The sequence below is a fragment of the Triticum urartu genome, chromosome 3, assembly GCF_003073215.2.
Source record: "Triticum urartu cultivar G1812 chromosome 3, Tu2.1, whole genome shotgun sequence".
NCBI classification, from domain to species: domain Eukaryota; kingdom Viridiplantae; phylum Streptophyta; class Magnoliopsida; order Poales; family Poaceae; genus Triticum; species Triticum urartu.
This window is the reverse complement of record NC_053024.1, coordinates 396,589,190-396,614,091: the sequence shown is the minus strand read 5'-3', so window position 1 is coordinate 396,614,091 and position 24,902 is coordinate 396,589,190.

Here is a 24,902-nt window from a genome sequence, read left to right as displayed (position 1 = left end):
ACTGAGCCTATATCGAACAAGCGCCTTCAAGAACTTCTTCAAAGTAGTGCTCGGAAGCCACTCGGCCTATGGCCGAACCCTGTGCCGCAACAGTGGTGGCATCCATCTCCGCGTAGTATGTTTTGACATGGGCAAGGGCCATCCGCGAGCCTTCTATGCACGCCGACCTCTTTACAACATCGATGTGTGGCATAGCACCAACGAATTGTTGCACTAAGCTAAAGTAGCTATTCGGCCTTGGCCCTCTCGGCCACAGATGATCCACAACGGACCTCATGGTAAGTCCGGATAATCTATGGAGCTCGGCCCACTCGGCCATTTGCTCATTCAACAGCAGCGGACGGGCTGGAGCATGAAACTGTGACCAAAACAGTTTTTCCACTTCGTGATCTTTCCGATCCTTGAAGTACTCGGCCGCATCAGCGGCACTTGCAGCCAAATCCACGTAGGCGTCCGCAGAACTCCATAGCCGGTCCAGAGGTGCATACTTCGGATCCCCAAACTTAGTCTGCAACAAGAAGGGCTTCCTAGATACAATATCCACAACTTGATGCAGCTCCTCCTTCGTCGCTCTAATTTTGGAGCGGGCTTCCTTGGCAGCCACCCGGGCCTTTTCCAGGTCCGTCGCCTTCGCCCGATTTTCTTCTGGAAGAAGCTGGTAACGGTTAGCAGCATCTTTTAACTCTAGAGCCATCTTGGCTATTTTTCTTTGCTCTCGCAATGCGCGGCCTGTTCGGCCCTTAACTCTTCGGCCGCCTTTAAAGCGGCCGCATTGCTACTCCTTGCTTGCTCCTTGGCTCGGGCAAGCTCCGCCCGAAGGGTCTCCACGGTGGTAGCTCCATCTGCAGTCACAACATATTAAAGATATTGGCATCATGCTGCTCTTATTATGTGACAATCACCAGAAAAATCACCTACCCTGTGCCTCATCAAGCCGCTTGTTAACAAGCACGATGTCGGCATCTGCCGCCTTAGTTCGGCAAACCCATCAGTCGAGCTAGCCATCAGAACTTCAACCACCTACACATAAAGGCGGTCTGGTTATTACCTGGGGACTATGATCCTCTGTTTGCCGCCATTTTCGATGACAACCAGAGTCTCAGGGGCTACTATCTACACAGGGCACATCTAAAAATGTGCGGTACTATCAACAATGTACATCATTTCATGTACCTCAAAACCCGTCAGCAGACTCATAAAGGCTTCATGCAACCCGCTTTCGGCGGGCGAAATCCTTTCAATCACCGTACCCATCAACGTGCGGTGCTCTTCTGAAATAGCCGCTTGCTCTAGCAGATCCCTCAGTACGTCTGACCGCACACCAGACGATGCCAGACTCTTTTGATTGCTCTCTTCAAGAGCCGGATACTGAGGACTTTGGGTGGCCATAGGATTACCTTCAGGCCTTGTCGGATCAGGAGAAACCCTCCGTGACGACACCTCGGGGTCGCCCGCCTCGTGAGGCGGTGTGGCAGGGGGAGGCGTTTCGCTCTCCATCATCTCTGGAAGAAGATCCCCTGAAGACGAGCTCTGCTGAGAAGGGCTAAGATCCGAACTGCAAGATAAATGCTTCGATTATTTTCCTCAGAAGTAAAGCGAGATATTTTCATTATTAAGTACCCTTTTACTCACAGCTCGGTGAAGGGCTGATCCCCTTGAGGGCATAGTGCGGCCAGGGTATCCCCCAGGACAGGACCCTCCGGCGGAGATTTCTTCCCCCGTTTGGAGACCATTGTCTCCGGGTCCTCAGAGGCGGTTCTCTTCCTTCCCTGGGGAGAGGAAGTTTCAGTTCCTCCTCCCCGGCTAACCTCCTTCGTGGAGGCGCTAGCCTCCTTGTTCCCCCCTTTATATTCTTCTGAGGGCGCTTGATAAGGCGCGATCTCCAGCATCCTGGTTAGCACGGGATTTGGTGAAGTCTTAGGGAGGGGGGCCGGACGCTTGATCAACTTTGCCTTCGCGATCCAATCCTGGTCAAAGAGCAGCTTTTTTAGGGCAATGTTGCGATAAATAAACGGACAGTGTGTTCGGATGCGGGGCTACTTACTTGGGTATCCAGGCAATTGCAGCTCAGACCTGCATCCTCAGTGATATCCGGACACATTATTTGTGGTCCGAAGAACAATTTGTACATCTCTTCGTGCGTCATGCCGAGGAAATGTTGAATATCTCGCGGTCCTTCTGGGTTGAACTCCCACATGCGAAGGGGCCGGCGTTTGCAAGGCTGGACTTGACGAACTAGCATAACTTGCACTACCATAACCAGGCTGAAATCTCTCTCAAAGAGATCTCGGATACGGCTTGGCAGTATTGGCACGTCCTTGGCTGGACCACAGCTCAGCCCCCTGCTGATCCATGACATCAGTTGTGGTGGGGGGCCTGAGCGAAAGGTGGAGGCAGCTACCCACTTGGCACTTCGGGGAGCTGTGATGTAGAACCACTCCTGCTGCCACAATCCGGACACCTCTGGGAAGCAACCCTCAGACCATGGAGCGTCAGCGATTTTGCTTATTGAAGCACCTCCTCACACTGCGTGCTGCCCCTCGATCATCTTCGGTTTCACATCGAAGGTCTTGAGCCACGTGCCGAAGTGAGGGGTAATGCGGAGGAAGGCCTCACATACGACAATAAATGTCGAGATGTGAAGAAGGGAATCCGGGGCCAGATCGTGAAAATCTAGCCCGTAATAGAACATAAGACCCCTAACAAAGGGATCCAGAGCGAGGCCTAGTCCTCGGAGGAAGTGGGAGACGAACACGACACTCTCGTTGGGTTCGGGAGTAGGGACGGCCTGCCCTCGGGTGGGCAGCCGATGCGAAATTTTGGCGGTCAGATATCTGGCCTCTCTCAACCTCTTGATGTCCTCCTCCGTGACGGGGGAAGGCATCCACCGACCTTGAAGGTTGGATCCGGACATAGTTGAAGGTCCGAAGCACCTGACCTGAGTTTTTGGTGTTAGAACTCGAGGCGGGGGAAGGATTTGATTGAGCACGAGAGGGAAAAAAGAAAAAGCCTTGTCCCCTTTATAAAGAGGGTGAATATCAAGCGTCCTCCTCGTGGTTGTTTGGGACTTGCCTAAGATCTAGGAGTCCTACCAATAGGCACGGTTGGGTTACCCACGTCCGTATTGATGAGAATCCCGTGATAAAGGGGACACGATCTCTGCTTCGATAAGACGTGCCAAGGAAACCGCCTCGCGAAACACGCTGAGATTGGTTATGAAAAATGATTCGAATAAAGACCTGGTTGTGGTGTGATGTCACACTACGGGGTACGTCAGCAGATTAGATTTATGGAAATATTATTCTTTCTACGGTGGTATGTGGAACTTGTTTTGCAGAGCCGGACACGATCCTCGTGTTCAAAATCTTCTATGAAGTATTCGGAGGAGGAACCCGCCTTGCAATGCGGAACACAATCTGCGCGCCGGACTCATTGTCATTGAAGCCTGGTTCAGGGGCTACTGAGGGAGTCCTAGATTAGGGGGTATCCGGACAGCCGGATTATATCCTTTGGCCGGACTATTGGACTATGAAGATACAAGATTGAAGACTTCGTCCCGTGTCCGGATGGGACTCTCCTTGGCGTGGAAAGCAAGCTTGGCAATACGGATATGTAGACCCCCTTCCTTGTAACTGACTTTGTGTAACCCTAGCCCCCACCGGTGTCTATATAAACCGGAGGGTTTAGTCTGTAGGACGAAGAACAACAATCATACCATAGGCTAGCTTCTAGGGTTTAGCCTCTCTGATCTCGTGGTAGATCAACTCTTGTACTACTCATATTATCAAGAACAATCAAGCAGGACGTAGGGTATTACCTCCATCAAGAGGGCCCAACCCTGGGTAAACATCGTGTCCCCTGCCTCCTGTTACCATCCGCCTAGACGCACAGTTCGGGACCCCCTACCCGAGATCCACCGGTTTTGACACCGACAATGGCGATGATTTCCCCCTCGGGGAGGGAAGTTCCCCTGGTGAAATCGCTCCGCCGGAGGGCAAAAGTGTTCCTGCCCAAGTTCCGCCTGGAGACAGCGGCGCTTCATCCCAAAAGTCCTCTCCTTATTTTTTCTAGGTCAAAATGACTTATATACCAGAAGATGGGCACCGGAGGTGGGCTAGGCTGAGTACAACCCACCAGGGCGCGCTTGGGGGGCTAGGCATGCCCTGGTGTCTTGTGCTCACTAGGTGGCCCCCTCCGGTAGTTATTTGCTCCGGTATTTCTTATTTATTCCATAAAAATTCCTCGTAAAGTTTCATCTCATTTGGAGTTGTGCAGAATAGGTAGCCTGACGTAGCTTTTTCAGGTCCAGATTTCCAGCTGCCGGAATTCTCCCTCTTTGTGTGAACCTTGCATATTATGAGAGAAAAGGCATTAGAATTACTCCAAAAAGCATTATTATGCATAAAAAACATTATAAATAACAGTAGGTAAACATGATACAAAATGGACGTATCAACTCCCCCAAGCTTAGACCTCGCTCGTCCTCAAGCGAAAAAAGAAATCGAAAAACATGTCCACATGCTTAGAGAGAGGTGTCAATAAAAACAAAATATGGACATAGAAGCATCATGTATATTATTATATCAGCAGCAAAATTTAACATAAAACTTTTATCATAGATCTTATATCATAGACTTCTCATGAATAAGTAACAATTCATCACAACATCAAAGTATAAAGCATAAACTCTATTGGAAACTAACAAACCATGTTCTCAGTCAACTTTGCAACTACAATTCATCATCTTTACAAGAAGGGTCATGTATCGGAGCCTTTAGGCAAGTCCACATACTCAACCATCATATAGTCTTCTATGATTGCTAACACTCACCGCATACACATGAGCAAAATGTTTCAACCAGACACATAGAAAGATAGGGGCTTATAATTTCGCCTCCCAATGTATTCACCTCAAGGGTGATGTCAACAATAATAACTCATGCTACCCACATCCAATTGGATATATGTTCCTAGATCTTTCCTCACCACATGATGCTTGCCAAAAGCGAAAAATAAAAAGGAATAGAGAGAAAATCTTTGATTCTTGCATGAAAGTAATTACATGAAAGTAAAAGATAGGCCCTTCGTAGAGGGAAGTAGAGGTTGCCATGCGTTTTTTGTTTGTATGCTTGATCCTTAGTGCAAAAGAATGTCACGTTATATTGCCCCTTATGATAGCAACCTTTATTATGCAGTCTGTCGCTTTTATTCTTTGCCATCACAAGTTCGTACAACGCTCAATTTTCTCTTACACTAAATGATCTAACACTTTCAGAAGAAATTTTTATTGCCTTATTGTACCGATGACAAATTACTTGAAGGATCTTAATCAATCCTTAGGTAGGTATGGTGGACTCTAGAAAATAAGATTTGGGTTTAAGGGTTTTTGGATGCAGAAGTAGTATCTCTACTTGGTGCAGAATTTTTGGCTAGCAAAGATGGGGGGCAGGCACCACATGTTGAAGGATCTATGAAAATATACCTTATATGTGAATATGAACAAACATAAATCATTACGTTGTCTTCCTTGTCCAACGTCAACAATTTTGGCATGTAATATTTTGATGGGGGCTCACAATCACAAAAGATTTCCAAGATAATTTATTTTCATGTGAATCTTCTCTTACCTTATTAATTCTTTCATGAATTGCATCATTGACCAATGCTATGTTTGTCAATCTCTAATAAAATTTTCTACTTATACTTTTCCTTATGTGGTGTCATTACTTACTATAAGATTAGCATATGATCTTTTTCATTTATTTCCTTCCTTTTTTATTGAACATGAAAGTAAAGAAAACAAAAATCAAACTAAACTTTATTATATATCTCGCACACGATTACAAAGATAGTTCACTAAGCAAACTCTCGAAAAGAAAGGATCGAACTAAACTTTTATTCATCTAAATCAAAAGATAACTATGGATCGAACTAAGATAAGTAAAGGCAAAAGGTAGTGGAGGTGATACAATACCGGGGCACCTCCCCCAAGCTTGGCGCAAGCCAAGGGGAGTGCCCATACCGGATACTCAATTTTCTTTCGGTGATGAAGAAGGAGGTGGTGGTGATGAAGTGGTAGAGATCTTGTCCCTGGGTTTCCATGGCAGAGGCTCACCATCATAAGAAGAGGAGTGAGTCTCGCGGGTCCTGCAACTAGGAGCCAAACTCATACCTTTAAACCTTGCCTCATATTCAAAGACTTGGTTTAGAGGGCATAGATCTAGCTCTAGAGGAAGCTGATTTGCTCGTTGAAGGAGAAGACGATGTCCTTCATGGACTTGCCATCCACCTTGAGATCACGGGTGTAGTCCGCGATCATGAGGTGATTGGCATTGAGTCCACCTTCCACCATCCCTTGCACCGGAAGACTTCCTGCTCCATAGCTTCAAGCCTAGCCTCCACGGATCTAGTCCCCTTGGGGCCTTGCACATCATGGATGTGGAGCACCCCTCACGCATCAGGATAGCTTGAGGGTGCTGCATCACCTCCCGCAAATATGGGTTGATGTCGTTCTCGACGAACTTGTCCTTGGAGGAGCTTGAAGCGGCCATGGTGGATTAGATCTGATATAAAATGGCAAGGAAAAGAAAACATGAGATTTCTCCGTGATATGATGGTCAATGGGTTCAGGGGGGGTATATAAAGATTTTCTTTATCTTGGGAAACAAGCAAACGGAAGAAAAATGGAGTCTGGAAGGTACCCGAGGTGGGCACAACCCACCTGGGCGCGCCTTGCCAGGCATGCCCTGGTGTCAGGTGCCCACCAGGGTCACCTTCCTGGTAGTTTCTTATTTTCCTAATTTTTTAAATACCAAAACTGACAAAAAAATATTTTTGCAGATTTTTCGGAGTCCGTTTACTTACCGTATCATGTACCTCCTCTTTTTCATGATTCTGGAGTGTTCCGAAAGGTTTCTTGTAGTGACCCGACCTCAAACGGTCAAGTCTTTGTGCTTCAGTGTCATCCCTGGATCGGTAATGCTGACACACACAGTACTCTAAGGATTTATAATAGAGTGGCAATCACACACTTATTACATCGAATGTCTCAAGAGAGAACGTATTACAATAAATATGGCTTAAGGCCATCTAATATGATAACAGCAGAAGGCTTGGAAGACAAAGTGAGTCCATCAACTCCAACGGCATAGCTGAGTGCATGACAAACGACCTATCGCACCTTACTCCTTGTCTGAAAAGTCTGCAACATGATACGTTGCAGCCCGAAAATGGGTCAGCACATGGAATATGCTGGCAATGTAACACATGAGAGTAATTAATAGATACAAGCTATCACTATATGCATATATGGCTGGTGGAGGCTGTATGGTTAATATGTTTTGCGAAAAGCCATTTTTCCCCTACAACAAAGGAATATATTTTTATTAAACTATCATGGTAGTTGAACAATATTGAGAAGGTTCCACCAACTCAATCCCAATTAAAAGTAATTATCAACCCAACAAATTAATTTAGAGTGATGAGATCCATATGATAATCCAAGAACCAGATACTCAAGATGTCCATAACCGAGGACACGGCTAACCATGATTAGTTTATACACTCTGTAGAGGTTTGCACACTTTTCCCCACAAGACTCGATCTCCTTCGTGGGATTTCTCGCACTACAGGGTGTTTGAGAAACGGATGACCAAGACACAATCTTTCAGAAGCATTTACTCTTTACTCTGGGCGGACCGGTACACCTACAATCCCCTACATCTGCTAGTCCACCTCTTCAAGAACTCACACAACTTACTCAATTATGTCAGAGCCCATAATGGCTTGTGGCTGCACACGTAAGTTTCTAGCATGAATAGTCTTATGATCCCTTTGAGCCTGGGTGGCGGACCGTAGGATGATCACACGGGTACTCCGAGATATCCTAGGACAACACTAGATTCTCTAGGTGCCCACAAGTAATCCACCCGGATGTGTATTAAAGTTGCCACCTTAAGTTGAACCATTAATTAACAACTCACATCTGCCATGGATACGCTCAAACCCAAACCACATCTACGAGCATAGCATGGCAATATAAGCATAACGTAGAAGTAACTCCCAAGAGTTTGATAATAAAACAGGTAATAGGTTCTACCTCATTATCTACTTCTCAGACCCACATGTTAAGAGATCCTACTCATGCAATGTGTGATGGTTGGAACTAATGCATAAAACCTGGGTGCTAAAGGGGTATGATCAAAGTGTTACTTGCCTTGCTGACGATCTGCAAATCCTAAAGACTCGTAGTAGCACGCTTCACACTCCGGGTGTTCTATCGCAAACAAACAATAGCATACATAAGCAATCAAGCAAAGATGCACAGGTAAATCTCAAATAAGAAGATCTAACCGGAAAGTTCAACTCAAGAACTCCGGTTTGCAAAAAGAATCAAATCAAACGGAGCAACGAAACTCAAACTGCAAAAGAAACAAGATCCGTTTACTAATCTGGACTAAAGTCAAATTTTACAGTACCAAAATCTTGTTCAAGTTGGTTAAACAGAAAAAGTGCTTCGAGGCGAAGATCTAGGTGCTTTAATCGCCTGATTCCGATAAACGAGCGAAAAGATAAACTAAAATGAAAAACAGGGCAGAAATCTCGATCGAAAATAATCGCGGAAAATCCCTGGAAAAAGAAAACTAACGAACAGGCTAACGAACGAACGTTCGCTGTCTACGGTTAACGGGTGAGAACTGTTCGTTAAAATGAACGTATGAACGGGCGTTCGCTAAATAACTAAACCAGGTAAAAATAATAAAACCGAACCGATCTATTAAAAAAACGGATCTAGGGTTTTTACCGAAAAAACCAAACTGGTGAAGAAAACCGGCGGCGGCGGCGAACTCCGGCGAGCGGCGCGGGCGGCGCGGGTGGCGGCGCGGCGGTAGTAGTGCGATGGCAGCAGCAGCGCACGGCGGCGGCTTAGGGTTTTGGGCACGCGCTGGGCTGCTGGGGTCGGGCCTTCCGGCTTATAAAGGCCGGCCGGGCTAGGATTCCTAGGCGGACACAGCCCGGTTAGTTTGGTTACTTAAAAAAAATATTTCCGCACAGAAAAACGAAGAAAAGAAATACTAAACGGACTCTAAAAATCCTGAAATAAATTTTTCCCGTCCTCTAAAAATACGCCGGACAAGGTGAACATTTATTTGGGCCTCTAATGCAATTTTGAAAAATGCATATTTTTCCTAATTCAAATAAAATAGCGATAAAACCCCAAATAAAAATAAAAATTGATTTTAATATTTTCCCTCCAATATTTCATTTATTTTTGATAAGTCATATTATCTCCTCTCATATAATTTTTAATATGAAATAATTTTTTGGGGAAGAAAATTAAAACCAAAGTGATCCTTGTTCCAATATTTGATAAAACTCAAATATGAGAACGAGGGAAAATCCCCAACTCTCTCTGAGGCTCCTTGAGTTGCTTAGGATTTCAAGAATCACAAGAACGAAATGCAATAAAATATGATATGCATGGATGACCTATCTATAACATTCTAAATTGAAAATTTGGGATGTTACAAACCTACCCCCCTTAAGATGAATCTCGCCCTCGAGATTTGGGTTGGCTAGAAAATAGGTGTGGGTGGTCTTTGCGTAGATCATCCTCTCTTTCCCAGGTGGCTTCTTCCTCGGTATGGTGGCTCCACTGAACTTTGCAAAACTTGATAACCTTGCCGCGGGTAACTCGACTGGCAAACTCGAGAATCTTGACTGGTTTCTCCTCATACGTCAAATCACTGTCCAATTGAATTGCTTCCAGGGGCACTATATCTCTCAGAGGAATATCGGCCATCTCGGCATGGCACTTCTTTAACTGGGAAACGTGAAACACATCATGAACTCCTGACAGTCCCTCAGGTAATTCCAACTTGCTGGCAACCTCTCCCATGCGATCCAGAACACGGTATGGTCCTACAAATCTCGGGGCTAATTTTCCCTTAACTCCAAAACGCTTAATTCCTCGCAGAGGTGACACTCGCAGATATGCTCTGTCTCCGATTTCATAGACTACCTCCTCACGTTTCGAGTCTGCATAACTCTTCTGTCTAGACTGAGCTACTTTCAGTCTATCTCGAATCAGCTTAACTTTCTCCTCGAACTCCTTAATCAAATCCGGTCCAAACAATTGATGGTCTCCAACTTCATCCCACATCAACGGTGTTCGGCATCTTCTTCCGTACAGGGCTTCAAACGGTGCCATCTTCAAACTGGCCTGGTAGCTGTTGTTGTATGAGAACTCCACGTAGGGTAAATTATCATCCCAACTAGACCCATAGTCTAGTGCACAAGCTCTCAACATGTCCTCCAGAATCTGATTGACTCTCTCAGTCTGTCCATCTATCTGCGGGTGAAAAGTTGTACTGAACTCCAGCCTGGTTCCTAAAGTCTGGTGCAGTTGATGCCAAAACTTTGAAGTAAACTGTGTTCCTCTGTCTGATACGATGGTCCTCGAAACTCCATGCAGACATACGATCCTGGTCATATATATCTTGGCCAACTTTGCACTTGTATATGTGGTTTTCACTGGGATAAAGTGAGCTACTTTGGTTAAGCAGTCCACTACTACCCAGATAGAATCATATCCCGATCGGGTCCTGGGTAATCCGGTGATAAAATCCATGCCAAGTTTATCCCACTTCCATTCGGGTATCGGCATAGGCTGTAATAATCCTGCTGGTTTCTGATGTTCTGCGTTCACTCTCTGACATACATCACATACGGCTACATACTCAGCAATATCCTTCTTCATTCCAGACCACCAGAAACGCTCCTTCAAATCCAAATACATCTTGGTGTTTCCGGGGTGTATCGAGTATGGTGAGTCGTGAGCTTCTTGTAATATTAACTTCCTGATCTCTGCATTATTGGGCACATATATCCAGTCCTCGAACCACAAGGTGTCGTGCTCATCCTCACGAAAACCTTTGGCTTTGCCTTCACTCATCTTCTCCCTTATCTCAACAATTTCTTTGTCATCCTTTTGGACCTCTCGAATCTTTCCCAACAAGGTCTACTGAACTTCCATGGTTGTAACAAAACCTTTGGGAACAACCTCTAAACGTAGCTCCCTGAAATGTTCTGCTAACTCCTCTGGCAATCCTCCTGTTACTAAGGTATTGGCATAACTCTTTCGGCTCAAAGCGTCTTCTACGACATTGGCCTTTCCTGGATGATAGTGCAACTTCATATCATAATCCTTTATAAGCTCCAACCATCTCCTTTGCCTGAGGTTCAACTCCTTCTATGTAAAAATGTACTTCAAACTCTTGTGATCCGTGTACACATCACAATGGTTTCCAATGAGAAAATGTCTCCAGGTCTTGAGTGCATGTACTACGGCTGCCAACTCCAAGTCATGTGTGGCGTAATTCAACTCATGCGGTCAAAGTTGTCGTGAGGCATATGAAACAACTCTTCTGTCTTGCATAAGTACTCCTCCAAGTCCTAAGCAAGAGGCGTCGCAATACACTTGGAAATCCTTGCGTATATCTGGCAGGATCAACACTGGGGCTGTAGTCAAACGTTTCTTCAACTCCTGGAAACTTGCTTCACATTCCTCAGTCCAATGGAACTTGGTGTCCTTCTTCAGCAACGTCGTCATAGGCTTCGCAATCTTAGAGAAATTTTCAATGAATCTCCGATAGTATCCCGCGAGTCCAAGAAAACTGCGGATCTCTCGAACTGAGGTGGGTGCCAACCACTCAGTTACTGACTCAACTTTGGTGGGGTCTACTGCTATACCTTCTCTTGATATAACATGTCCAAGAAATCCAACTTCCTTCAACCAAAACTCACATTTGCTAAACTTGGCATACAACTGATGCTCCCTGAGTTTCTCGAGTACTAAGCGCAAATGCTGCATGTGTTCCTCTTCATTCTTTGAGTATACTAAAATATCATCAATGAACACCACGACAAACTTATCCAAGAACTCCATGAACACCTTATTCATCATACTCATGAAATAGGCGGGGGCGTTAGTCAATCCGAATGACATAATCGTATAATCATAAAGCCCATACCTTGTGGTAAAAGCTGTCTTAGGTATATCATTTTCTCGAATCTTCAGTTGGTGTTAACCTGATCGCAGGTCGATCTTCGAAAACACTTTAGCTCCTTGCAGCTGGTCAAACAGATCATTGATCATCGGTAGTGGGTACTTGTTCTTGATTGTCACTTCATTCAACGCCCGATAGTCAACAACCATCCTTAGAGATTTATCCTTCTTCTCAACCAATAGCACTGGGGCTCCCCATGGTGATGAACTCTGTCGGATGTAACCTTTCTCCAATAACTCCTTAATCTGTTTCTTGATCTCCTCCAAGTCATTCGCGAGCATCTGGTATGGTCTCTTTGATATAGGCTCGGTGCCTGGCAACAGCTCTATCAAAAACTTGATGTCTCGATCTGGCGGCATGCCTGGTAACTCCTCTGGAAATACATCTGGGTAATCCTTCACAACAAGCACTTCCTCCTGAACAACTCCTGTGAGAGAATGTACTTGGGTTCTCCTTGGCGCATGACTGGATACATACTTGATCCTTTTTCCCTCCGGGGTAGTAAGCAGAATTGACTTACTAGCGCAATCGATGTTTCCTCCGTACATCGACAGCCAATCCATTCCTAGTATCACATCCAATCCTTGCGACTCCAGAATTATCAAGTCAGAGGGGAAAACATGACTACCTATGGTTAATGGTATCTGAAAACATCCATTGCTTGCCATATACTCGGCTCCGGGTGAGGTTACTAGCATAGGTGTCTTAAGAACTCTAGTGGCAACTTATACTTATCCACAAATCCCCTTGATATGTATGAATGCGATGCACCAGTATCAAAAAGAATGATTGCAGTAGACGAATTAACTAAAAACTTACTGATAACTACGTCTGGTTGCTCTTCAACCTCCTCCACGTTCACGTGGTTCACTTGTCCTTTGTTAAATGGATTGGGCTTCTTCCCAGAGCTCCCATTACCATTTTCGTTCTTCGCTTCAGGGCACTCCGTGGCATAATGTCTAGTCTTCCTGCACTTGAACACAAGTGACGTGGCTTAGGTCCTTCTTGGCGGGTGTGGCTGGGTTGGATCGGTTCTGATTGCTGCTTGCTCCATTCCCATTCCCATTCCTTGGGCCAGTATGATTATGGGTACTTCCTCCATTGTGAGTGTGGCCTCCATGTTTATGGGTAAGCCCTCCCGAGTTCGGGGTAAAGCGAGGCTTCTGCTGAGCTCCTGAAATGTACTTCCCTTGTCCATATTTACTTTTGTGGCTCTCTATGTGCTGCTGCTTCCCTTCGATCATGTGAGCTTTATCTACCAACTCCTGGTAGTTGTTAAATGTTGCCACCATTAACTGCATACTCATCTCATCATTCAGCCCTTCCATAAACTTCTCCTGCTTCGCGGAATCCGTGGCCACATCATATGGAGCATAGAGGGATAACTTACTAAACTCCTCCACGTACTGGCCTACAGTACGGTTACCTTGGCGTAAGTTACGAAACTCACGCTTCTTCATGCTCATAGCTCCCGTGGATATGTGGGTTGTGCGGAATGCTTGCTGAAACTGCTCCCAGGTGACATTGGCTATAGGAAACGTGGTTGTGTAATTCTCCCACCATGCGGCTGCTGGTCCATCCAATTGCTGTGCGGCAAAACGCACCTTCTCCACATCTGTGCAACCTGCGGTGGTCAACTCCCTTCCAATGCTGTGCAGCCAATAATCATCAACTATTGGCTCGGTGCTACTGGAAAACACCGGCGGTTGCAGCCTCAGAAAACAGGCTAAGTTGTCAACTGGTGGTGGTGGCGGTGGGTTGTTGTTGTTGTTGCCTTGGTTCTGAACTAACAACTGCATCAAGGCATTCTGCTGCTGGATCAACTGAGTGAGCTCCGGTGGGAAAGCAAAACCAGGGTCACGTCTCGGAAGCATCTGATGGGTTTAGAGGGAAGAGATTAGAATAGAATGAGGTCTAATGAGAAAGAACTACCCATATGCACATGAGACAAACACAATCATATCATATCACTCAATCAATCAAGCAAGGGCATACAATCGGTCTAACTCTCGTTACAGTGCTCAGACTACTAATATTTACATTGGGGGGGTGTACTACTAATAGTATGGTGGTCTACTAGAAATTTTGATCGGTGGAAGACTCCATGATATCTGCTCCAGCTTCGTCTTCATAGTCATCATCACTACTATCCGGGTCGGAGTCGGTGTCGTCTATGATGATGTAGTCTTTAGAACGAGTCTCCTTGGGTTCGTCGTCTTCTCCTCCTGGCACGGGGACTCCCATAAAAAACTCCTAGCTTCCTGGTCATGTCGTCATTCCTCTCCACAAGTATCATCATTTCCTCCTCATATCCATCGCGTGTAGACTTAAGCTCCTCTTCTAGCTCCGGGATCCTGATCATCGCCTTCTTCAAATCTATCATGCTTGCACACATATGGTTCTCCTAGCGACGAATGTGGTGGATTAATTCCTGGATGAATGCTGCAATGGACCTGTCCTTCCTGGTGTTGATCATCTCCCATTGCTCATCTCGGCATCCACATATCTGGTAGATAGTGTCCTTCAGCTCCTTGTGGTAAACTTCGCCGATGCATCCTATAGCGATGTGGGCTGCCATACTCTTCCCTAGACTCCAGGTGGGTCCATCAAAGGAAAACTCTATGGGTTTAGTGACTGGCGTGAACGTCCTTTCTGTAACATGAACTCGAATCATCCATCGCTCCTCCTTTGGTAAAGTGGCAGTGTAGGTCCCGGTAAAGCTTGGTATTCCAATGTTCAGGTACTTAGTGACTTCCTTCAAGTGTCGTCCAAAAGGTGTGTCTTCATCCGGTTATGCAAACTTGTTCCTCGTATCCACCATCCTAAAGAGTAGAAAATGGAGAGGATTCACAAATAAGTAGAGAAGAGTGGCCTATGGCTTTTCTTAGTGGTCGTGTCCTATATTCAGCGTGTGCTCTGATACCATCTTGTAGGGACCCGGCCTCAACCGGTTAAGTCTCTGTGCTTCAGTGTCATCCCTGGATCGGTAATGCTGACACACACAGTACTCGAAGGATTTATAACAGAGTGGCAATCACACACTTATTACATCAAATGCCTCAAGAGAGAACGTATTACAATAAATATGGCTTAAGGCCATCTAATACAATAACAATGGAAGGCTTGGAAGATAAAGTGAGTTCATCAACTCCGACGACATAGCTGAGTGCATGACAAACGACCTATCGCACCTTACTCCTCATCTGAAAAGTCTGCAACATGATACGTTGCAGCCCGAAAACGGTTCAGCACATGGAATATGCTGGCAATGTAACACAGGAGAGTAATGAACAGGTAAAAGCTATCACTATATGCATATATGGCTGGTGGAGGCTGTATGGTTAATATGTTTTGCGAAAAGCCAATTTTCCCCTACAACAAAGGAATATATTTTTATTTAACTATCATGGTAGTTGAATAATATTGAGAAGGTTCCTCCAACTCAATCCCAATTAAAAGTAATTATCAACCCAACAAATTAATTTAGAGTGATGAGATCCATATGATAATCCAAGAACCAGATACTCAAGAGGTCCATAACCGTGGACACGGCTAACCATGATTAGTTTATACACTCTGCAGAGGTTTGCACACTTTTCCCCACAAGACTCGATCTCCTCCATGGGATTTCTCGCACTACAGGGTGTTTGAGAAACGGATGACCGAGACACAATCTTTCAGAAGCATTTGCTCTTTACTCCGGGCGGACCGGTACACCTACAATCCCCTATATCTGCTAGTCCACCTCTTCAAGAACTCACGCAACTTACTCAATTATGCCAGAGCCCATAATGGCTTGTGGCTACACACGGAAGTATCTAGCATGAATAGTCTTATGATCCCTTTGAGCCTGGGTGGCGGACCATAGGATGATCACACGGGTACTCCGAGATATCCTAGGACAACACTGAATTCTCCAGGTGCCCACAAGCAATCCACCCGGATGTGTATTAAAGTTGCCACCTTAAGTTGAACCACTAATGAACAACTCACATCTGTCATGGATACACTCAAAGCCAAACCACGTCTACGAGCATAGCATGGCAATATAAGCATAACGTAGAAGTAACTCCCAAGGGTTTGATAATAAAACAGGTAATAGGTTCTACCTCATTATCTACTTCCCAGACCCACATGTTAAGAGATCCTACTCATGCAATGTGTGAAGGTTGAAACTAATGCATAAAAACTGGGTGATAAAGGGGTATGATCAAAGTGTTACTTGCCTTGCTGACGATCTGCAAATCCTAAAGACTCGCAGTAGCACCCTTCGCACTCCGGGTGTTCTATCGCAAACAAAAAATAGCATACATAAGCAATCAAGCAAAGATTCATGGGTAAATCTCAAATAAGAAGATCTAACCGGAAAGTTAAACTGAAGAACTCCGGTTTGCAAAAAGAATCAAATAAACCGAGCAACGAAACTCAAACCGCGAAAGAAACAAGATCCGATTACTAATATAGACTAAATTCAAACTTTACAGTACCAAAATCCCGTTCAAGTTGGTTAAACAGAAAGAGGGCTTCGAGACGAAGATCTAGGCACTTGAATCGCCTGATTACGATAAACGAGCAAAAAGATAAACTAAAACGAAAAATAGGGCAGAAATCGCAATACAAAATAATAGCGTAAAACCCTGGAAAAAGAAAACTGACGAACAGGCTAACGAACGAACGTTCGCTGTCTGCGGTTAAAGGTGAAAACCGTTCATTAAAACAAACGTACGAACGGGCGTTTGTTAAATAACTAAACCGGGAAAAAATAACACCGAACCGATCTATTAAAAAAACGGGTCTAGGGTTTTTACCGGAAAAAACCGAACCAGCGAGGAAAACCGGCGGCGGCGGCGGCGATCTCCAGCGAGCGGCGCGGGTGGCGGCGCGGCGGCGTAGCGGCGGCAGCAGCAGCGCGCGGCGGCGGCTTAGGGTTTCGGGCATGCGCTGGGCTGCTGGGGTCGGGCCTCCCGGCTTATAAAGGCCGGCCGGGCCAGGAGTCCTAACCGGTTAGGTTGGTTACTTTTAAAAAAAAATATTTCTGCGCAGAAAAACTAAGAAAAGAAATACTAAACGGACTCCAAAAATCCTGAAATAAATTTTCCCCGTCCTCTAAAAATACGCCGGACAAGGTGAACATTTATTTGGGCCTCTAGTGCAATTTTGAAAAACGCATATTTTTCGTAATTCAAATAAAATAGCGATAAAACCCCAAATAAAAATACAAATTGATTTTAATATTTTCCCTCCAATATTTCATTTATTTTGGAGAAGTCATATTATCTCCTCTCATATAATTTTTAATATGAAATATTTTTTTGGGGAAGAAAATTAAAACCAAATTGATCCTTGTTTCAATATTTGATAAAACTCAAATATGAGAACGAGGGAAAATCCCCAACCCTCTCCGAGGGTCCTTGAGTTGCTTAGGATTTCGAGGATCACAAGAACTAAATGCAATAAAATATGATATGCATGGATGACCTATGTATAACATTCCAAATTGAAAAATTGGGATGTTACATTTCTTTTATGTGTTCTTCCGGTGTCATAGTTTGGATAATATTGCTTTCAACATTAATGGGCGTACCTGAGATATAATGTTTTATTCATTGCCCATTAAAAACCTTCGGGTTAGTACCTTCGGCATTATTTATTTTGATAGCTCTAGATCGCTAAACCTCCTCAATAACATAGGGTCCTTCCCATTTGGAGAGGAGTTTTCCTGCAAAGAACCTGAAACGAGAGTTGTACAAAAGAACATATTCTCCAACCTTGAACTCACGCTTTTGGATTCTTTTATCATGCCATCTTTTAACTTTTTCTTTAAATAACTTGGCATTTTCATAAGCTTGGGTTCTCCATTCATCTAGTGAGCTAATATCAAATAACCTCTTTTCACCGGCAAGTTTGAAATCATAGTTGAGTTCTTTAATTGCTCAATATGCTTTATGTTCTAACTCAAGAGGCCAATGACAAGATTTTCCATAAACCATTTTATAAGGAGACATGCCCATAGGGTTCTATAGGCCCAAAGTGCATCATCTAATTTCTTAGACCAATTCTTCCGGGACCTATTGACAGTCTTTTGTAAAATTAATTTTATTTCTCTATTGCTAAGTTCAACTTGACCGCTAGACTGAGGATGATAGGGTGATTCAATTATATGGTTAACATCATACTTGGCAAGCATTTTACAGAAAGCACCATGAATAAAGTGTGAACCACCATGAGTCATTAAATATCTATGGACTCCTAACCTTGGGAAAATAATTTCCTTAAGCATTTTAATAGAGGTGTTGTGATCGGCACCACTGGTTGGAATAGCTTCTACCCACTTAGTAACATAATCAATAGCTACCAAAATATGAGTATACCCATTAGAGGAAGGAAAAGGTACCATGTAGTCAAATTCCCAAACATCAAATGGTTCAACAGCAAGTGAATAATCCATAGACATTTCTTTACGCTTACCAATATTACCTATTCTTTGACATTCATCACAAGATAAGACAAACTTACGAGCATCCTTGAAGAGAGTAGGCCAATAAAACCCAGATTGCAATACCTTGTGAGCAGTTCTGTCTCCCGCGTGATGTCCTCCATAAGCTTCGGAGTGACATTTCCGCAGGATTTGTTCTTGTTCATGCTCAGGTACACAACATCTAATAATACCATCTACTCCTTCTTTATAAAGATGTGGGTCATCCCAAAAGTAGTGTCTTAAATCATAGAAGAATTTTTCTTTTGTTGGTATGTGAAACTAGGCTGTATGTGAAAGTGCTATGAAAGTGCTAGTGATCGACTAGAGGGGGGGGGTGAATAGGCGATTTTTATGAAAGTCTTTAAAACATGGAAGTTTCGAAGACAAACGATAGAAATAAACCTATTACCATGCAGCGGAAGGTAGACTACACTAGGCAAGCCATAGTCAAGTATTCAATGAAGTGAAAGCACAAGACTAATAGCAGCTAGGCAGTATGGATCAGGATGGAAGATAGTATGAAGCCAATCAGAACAAGCAGTCACTCAGTGAAGACAAAAGATAATGCAAACAGGCAATGACTTCACAAGGACCAACTGTAAATAAAGAGATGGGAAGGATAGAACCAGTGGCTCGTTGAAGACAATGATTTGTTGGACCAGTTCCAGTTGCTGTGACAACTGTACGTTGGTTAGGGAGGCTGAGATTAACTCAGAAGACCGCATGTCTTCACCTTATTCCCCTTGAGCTAAGGACACCCAGTCCTCGCCCAATCACTCTGGTAAGTCTTCAAGGTAGACTTCCAAACCTTCACAGACTTCGTTCACCGGCGATCCACAATGACTCTTGGATGCTCAGAACGCGACACCTAACCGGCTGGAGGATTCACAGTCCTCAAGTGTAATAAGTCTTCAGATCACACAGACAGGAAGACTTCAGTGATGCCTAACACTCTTTGGCTCTGGGTGTTTAGGGCTTTGTCCTCGCAAGGATTTCTCTCTCAAAGGCTTCGAGGTGGGTTGCTCTCAAACGACAAAAGCCGTGCACTAACTCTGAGCAGCCAACCAATTTATGGTGTAGGGGGTGGGCTATTTATAGCCACTAGGCAACCCGACCTGATTTGTCCGAAATGACCCTGGGTCACTAAGGAACTGACACGTGTTCCAATGGTCAGATTTCAAACACACACGACAACTTTACTTGGGCTACAAGCAAAGCTGACTTATCCAACTCTGGATAAGATTTGCTCTCATTGTCTTCGCTCGAAGACATAGGATTTTGTTAAGCATCACTTCAGTCATTCTGACTGGTTCACTGGACCCCACTTAATAGTACGGTGGTTCCTATGACTCAACAAAGAAGAAAAGGACAATGAAAACTAAGTCTTCGCGCTCCATAGTCTTCACGATGTCTTCTCTTGTCATAGTCTTCAATGTGAATCTTCACATACCACCTTTGTCTTCAATGTCTTCATACATTTTTAGGGGTCATCTCTGGTAGGTAAACCGAATCAATGAGGGACTACTACCTGTGTTATCCTGCAATTCTCACAAACACATTAGTCCCTCAACCAGGTTTGTCGTCAATACCAAAACCAACTAGGGGTGGCACTAGATGCACTTACAATCTCCCCCTTTTTGGTGATTGATGACAAACTGGTTGAAGTTTTCATGACAAACTGGTTGAAGTTTTCAACAGGGATAAAAGTATGTGAAATTGTAAAGGATTAAAGTATTATCTTCGTAAGTAGCAGGAAGGCTCCCCTTGAAGATGTGCATATAAGTATTTTGCTTTTGAATGCAAATGCACATGGTAGGTTGTACTTGCGGAGCTCCTCTTCTACTTATGAAGACAATTCATCATGCATGAAAAGGATATATCGAAGATAATGACATGCATAATGAAGAATGGACGTCTGCAAAATGACTTCGTGCGGAATTTATCGTCGCACATGCGGAATTTATCATCGCATCACATAGTGTCGAAAAGGTAGCAGACGACCATCAAGTTTAAGTGTTACAACTCAAAAATGAACCAAAATGTATCAAAAGCGAGAGTTGTAAGCACTTGGCAAAAGTATAGCAACCACCCATATGGACCCGCTTGAAGACTATCAACTCATATGCTTCTCCCCCTTTTGTCAGTAAGGACCAAAAAGGTTTGAAGACATAGAGCTTCTACTCATTCCCATGAGGAGTAGGCGAAGCAGCAGGTTCGTCGTTGAGGTCCGGTGGTGCAGAAGAACTTGGTGCAGTGTCGACACGCGCTGAAGGTGGAGGTGGTGAAGTGGCATCATCTTGATCATCTATGACTCTGGCATTCACCATTGCAGCTGAGGAAGAATAGTCAGAGTCTTCAAGTGAGGGAGTCCGACGCAAGTGAGCATTCCTTGGAGGAGTGGAGTCAAACTTGAATCTTTTTGTGAAGCCATCGTCTTGAAGATCTGCTTCAGCAGTGAGCAATGTCAAACTCTTCCAAGACCTCCGACAGGTTTCATGGGTAACAAAGGCATTCTTGGTGGCAAGATTGCAAATGCGATTGACGTCCACCAAGAGGCTTTGCATCTGACGCTTAAGCCAGTCATGATGCTTATCCTGTTTCTGATGTAGAGCGACGAGAAGCTCTCGGTCATTGAGAACACGAGATCGCTTCCGAGGCCTTTGGGGCAATGGTGCTTCCAGTGGCTTCAGTTTGGGCGCGAGGGGCACGTGTGTTGCCAGCCAAGGGATAAACACGAGAGACAGCCTGAACTCCTTCAATGGGCTGGGTGAAGCTTTGACGATCAACATTGTGAAGATAAATTGGATCCTTTGCAGGCTCTGGGTAAATGGCTTCAACAGACAGATCAACCTCTAGCAAGAATACGAGATGATTGCGCGCAGACGGATGATAGTTGAAAGCAGAGTGAAGCTTGATAAGACGCATTACCCATGGAGCATAGAACTTCAGACCAAAGATGTCGGAGCCAGATGCAGCCAACTGCCTGATGAAGAAGTCTTGAGCATTGAAGATGATGCGAAGATATAGAAAACCAAAGTCTTCATTGCTCCTTCAAGCTTCGCTGCAGATGAATGTCCTTTGACAGGCCATAGAGTTTTCCTGATGATATGGTAAATGGTGCGGGGTAGATATTCTAGGTCTTCGACAAAGAATTCCGTTGGGTATTCAACGTCGCATGGCAGAGGCTTCATCATGCTCAGCATTTGGCTCATGTTAGGCTTAGGCTTCTGAAAAATGCTCTCCAAAGCATTCTGGTGTTGTTGACAACCTGGTTCATAATATTCGCCAGGAGTGGGCAGGGCTGTAAGCTCAATGATTTCTTGGGCTTTAGCTTCATGATGGACATCACCCGTCATCCACTTCTTCAGATCCCTATTGTACCCACGAATGTGGAGGGTAGCATAGAATTGAAGCAGAAGTTCTTCATTCCAGTGTTCCTTGGCAGTCACAAAGTTGAGCAGACCCGCATCATGGAAGCAGTCAAGGGCTTCTTCAAGGCATGGCAGTCCAGCAATGGCTTCACAGTCAAGACGCATATGTGGGAAGATGCGCCCCTGATTGTACAAGATGCAAGAATAGTAGCTTCACTGCTGATAACTCCAGAATCGATCTGAGGAGATTCTTGGCCTTGTGTAGGGGTTCTTGTCACTGTCAAAGAATGTGTTGTGTGCCTTGAATCCATTCAGATTAAACGATCCTGGTGACATTGCAGTACCTGGAAACCATGGTAGCCTTGGCTTTGGCTGCTGGACCTGAGGCCTGTGCTCCACATGATAGGAAAATTGAGGTCCGGGAGCAGGCAGAGGAACCAGAATTGGCCAGCGGACGGTAACAAGCTGACCACGATCATATGCTTGCTCGATGGTGTGTGGCCTGGGAGGTGGTACAGGAGCAGAGGCATTGGCTTCAAGCTGCAGATTTGCATCAGGTGCAGCATTAGCTTCAGGTGCAGCGACATCTGGCACCACATTAGCTTCAGGCACCACATTAGCTTCAGCCATGACAACGTCATTGGCTTCAGTATTGGTGGCAGCCTCAGTATTGGTAACCTCCACTTCAGGAGCTGGAGGGTCAGACATGTTCTCCTCGAGAACAACTTCAGGGTTGGACGGGGGTGTAGCAACTATTTCTTCATCTCTTGGTTCTTCTTCTTGGTCATCAGCTGATGCCGCCGGAATATCTTCAGCCATTTTGGCTTCAGATTCAGGGATGTTCGCAGTAGGAGAGGCTTCAGGAAAGACTTCGCGTGAAACGGATTGGCGCTCTTCTCCTTCTGGAACACTTGACAATGTGACATGTGGCCTTGGTCCTTTGCGAAGCCTGCGAAACACTGGCAACGCCTGTGGAGATGGAGTTGGTTGGGCCTCAAGGTCTTCATTGTCAATCACCAGAGTGGTGACCTGCGGTGGGGAAGTAACTGGTGTTTCTTCATCACGAGGGGATTCTTGAGGGTGATCAGCCCATGAGTCATCCTGAGCAATTGGCGTCAATGGACGACCAATGCTGATGAGTTTGTTGTTCGTGAGAACAGGCGATGATACCAAATTGTGCTCGTTCTGAGGAAGGATTTCATCATCTTCAACATTGTCTTGATGACCAATGTCTTCAGCTGCGGTGGGGTCAACAGCTGGATTCTCTTCAGCTTCAGGAGCCTCTGTAGAAGTAGGCTCATGAACTACCAAACGACGTTCTTGATGTGCAAAGGAAGGATGAGCAACAGAAATTGGCTCGACAACAAGGGGCTCTATGGAAACAGCCCGGTCTCTCTTCTTTGTTTTTCTTTTCTTGGTTGGTGGAGCATCATCAGTGGTGGCTTTGGTCTTGCGCTTTCTGTCTTCGGCTTCAGTTGCTCTAGTTTGCTTAAACTCCGAAGCCACTATGGGGACCTTAGGCTTCGAGCCTGTCATACTGGCCGGGAAGACAATGCGAGGTTCTTCCTACCTTGATGCTTCTGGTTCTGCCACAGCTGGCTTCTTCTTCTTCTTGGCAGCCATTCTGGGGTCGATGCCTGGTCGCCCCAAAGCCTCGCGCTTTTCAGCTTCATTGTAGCCTTGAACACATTTGGCAGCAAGATTCTTCATGCGCTCACGAGAACCTTTTGCTTCTTCTCGTTTCTTGTGGAATGCCTCCTTGAGCTCATGCATCATGACCTTGAAGTTTTGAATGCCTTCAACATTGAGTTTGGCCATGTGCTTCTTGAACTGAGCCTTTTCATAGTCAATCTTGTGGTTCAGCTCAACAATCTTCTGGGCAAGAGCCAGCTCAGGAGGAATGGCTCCGTGGAAGGAGACCTCAGTCCAATTGGGAGCTGAAGATCATCAAAACTGAGGTCTGGGCTATCAAACCACTCATCAATAAACTTGTACAGAATCTCCACATCAAAGAGGGGAAGATCATTGAAGATTTTCGCCTCTTGCTTGCTCTTTATCAATTGCTCGAGAGCATCATCGCCAAGATCGTCGTCGCTAGACAGATCAATGGCGTCATTCTCGTTTCTCAAAACAGCAGCAGGGGTTAATGCTTGACCAGTTGGTTGCATGGGCTTTTTCAACTTGTCAGACTTGGAGATGCGAGAGAGATCTTCAGACTGCACACTAGCTTCAGGAGGTGCAGTGGCCAGAGGCTTCGCCCGTGAGACCTTTGGTGTATAGGAGGGCTTTGAAGCCTTTGGTTTCTTTTGCTTCACAGGCTTCGGTGGCGCAGGCGCTTCGTCAGAATCAGCGTCATCTGCAGAGTGGTCCACGGCTGCCCCTTGAACCTGAATGTGAGTGATGAGACCTTCTAAGTTGTAGAAGGGCCCAACAAGATTGGGTTCAGCTTTGCGTGTGCCGTCAACACGTGGCGCAGAGGGGCCTGGGTTGAAGTCTAATCCCAATGACTTCTTATTTTCCTTGGCCGAGTTCTTTGCAGACTGATAGTTGTGCTTGAACAGATTGTCATCTCGACACCATAGCAATGACGATGGGTTGGCATCAGTAGGCTATGGCCCTCGGACCATGCAAGGGTAAAATCCTTGAGCAATGGCTTCAGTTCTGGTCTTGGGTTGAAGATTTTTATAGAGAATATCTCCCAAGGACGCGAGAGAGCGTTCTTTTCAGCATACTCCTTGGTGACGAATTTGTACTTGAACCATTGCTCGGCCCAGTATCTTCGAATCCATTGGATTCGTGTCTTGCGCTGACCATAGATTTCTTCGAGGTCAGTTTTGTATAGTTCATAGAGATCTTCAGGCAGGTCCATTGATGTACCCCCACGGCGCTGTCTGCCACCCTTCCTTGCTGATTTCTCTTTTGCCAAGAAGTTTAGACTGAAGGGCTTCAACACTATCAAAGTCTTCCGTCTACTGGTCAGACAGG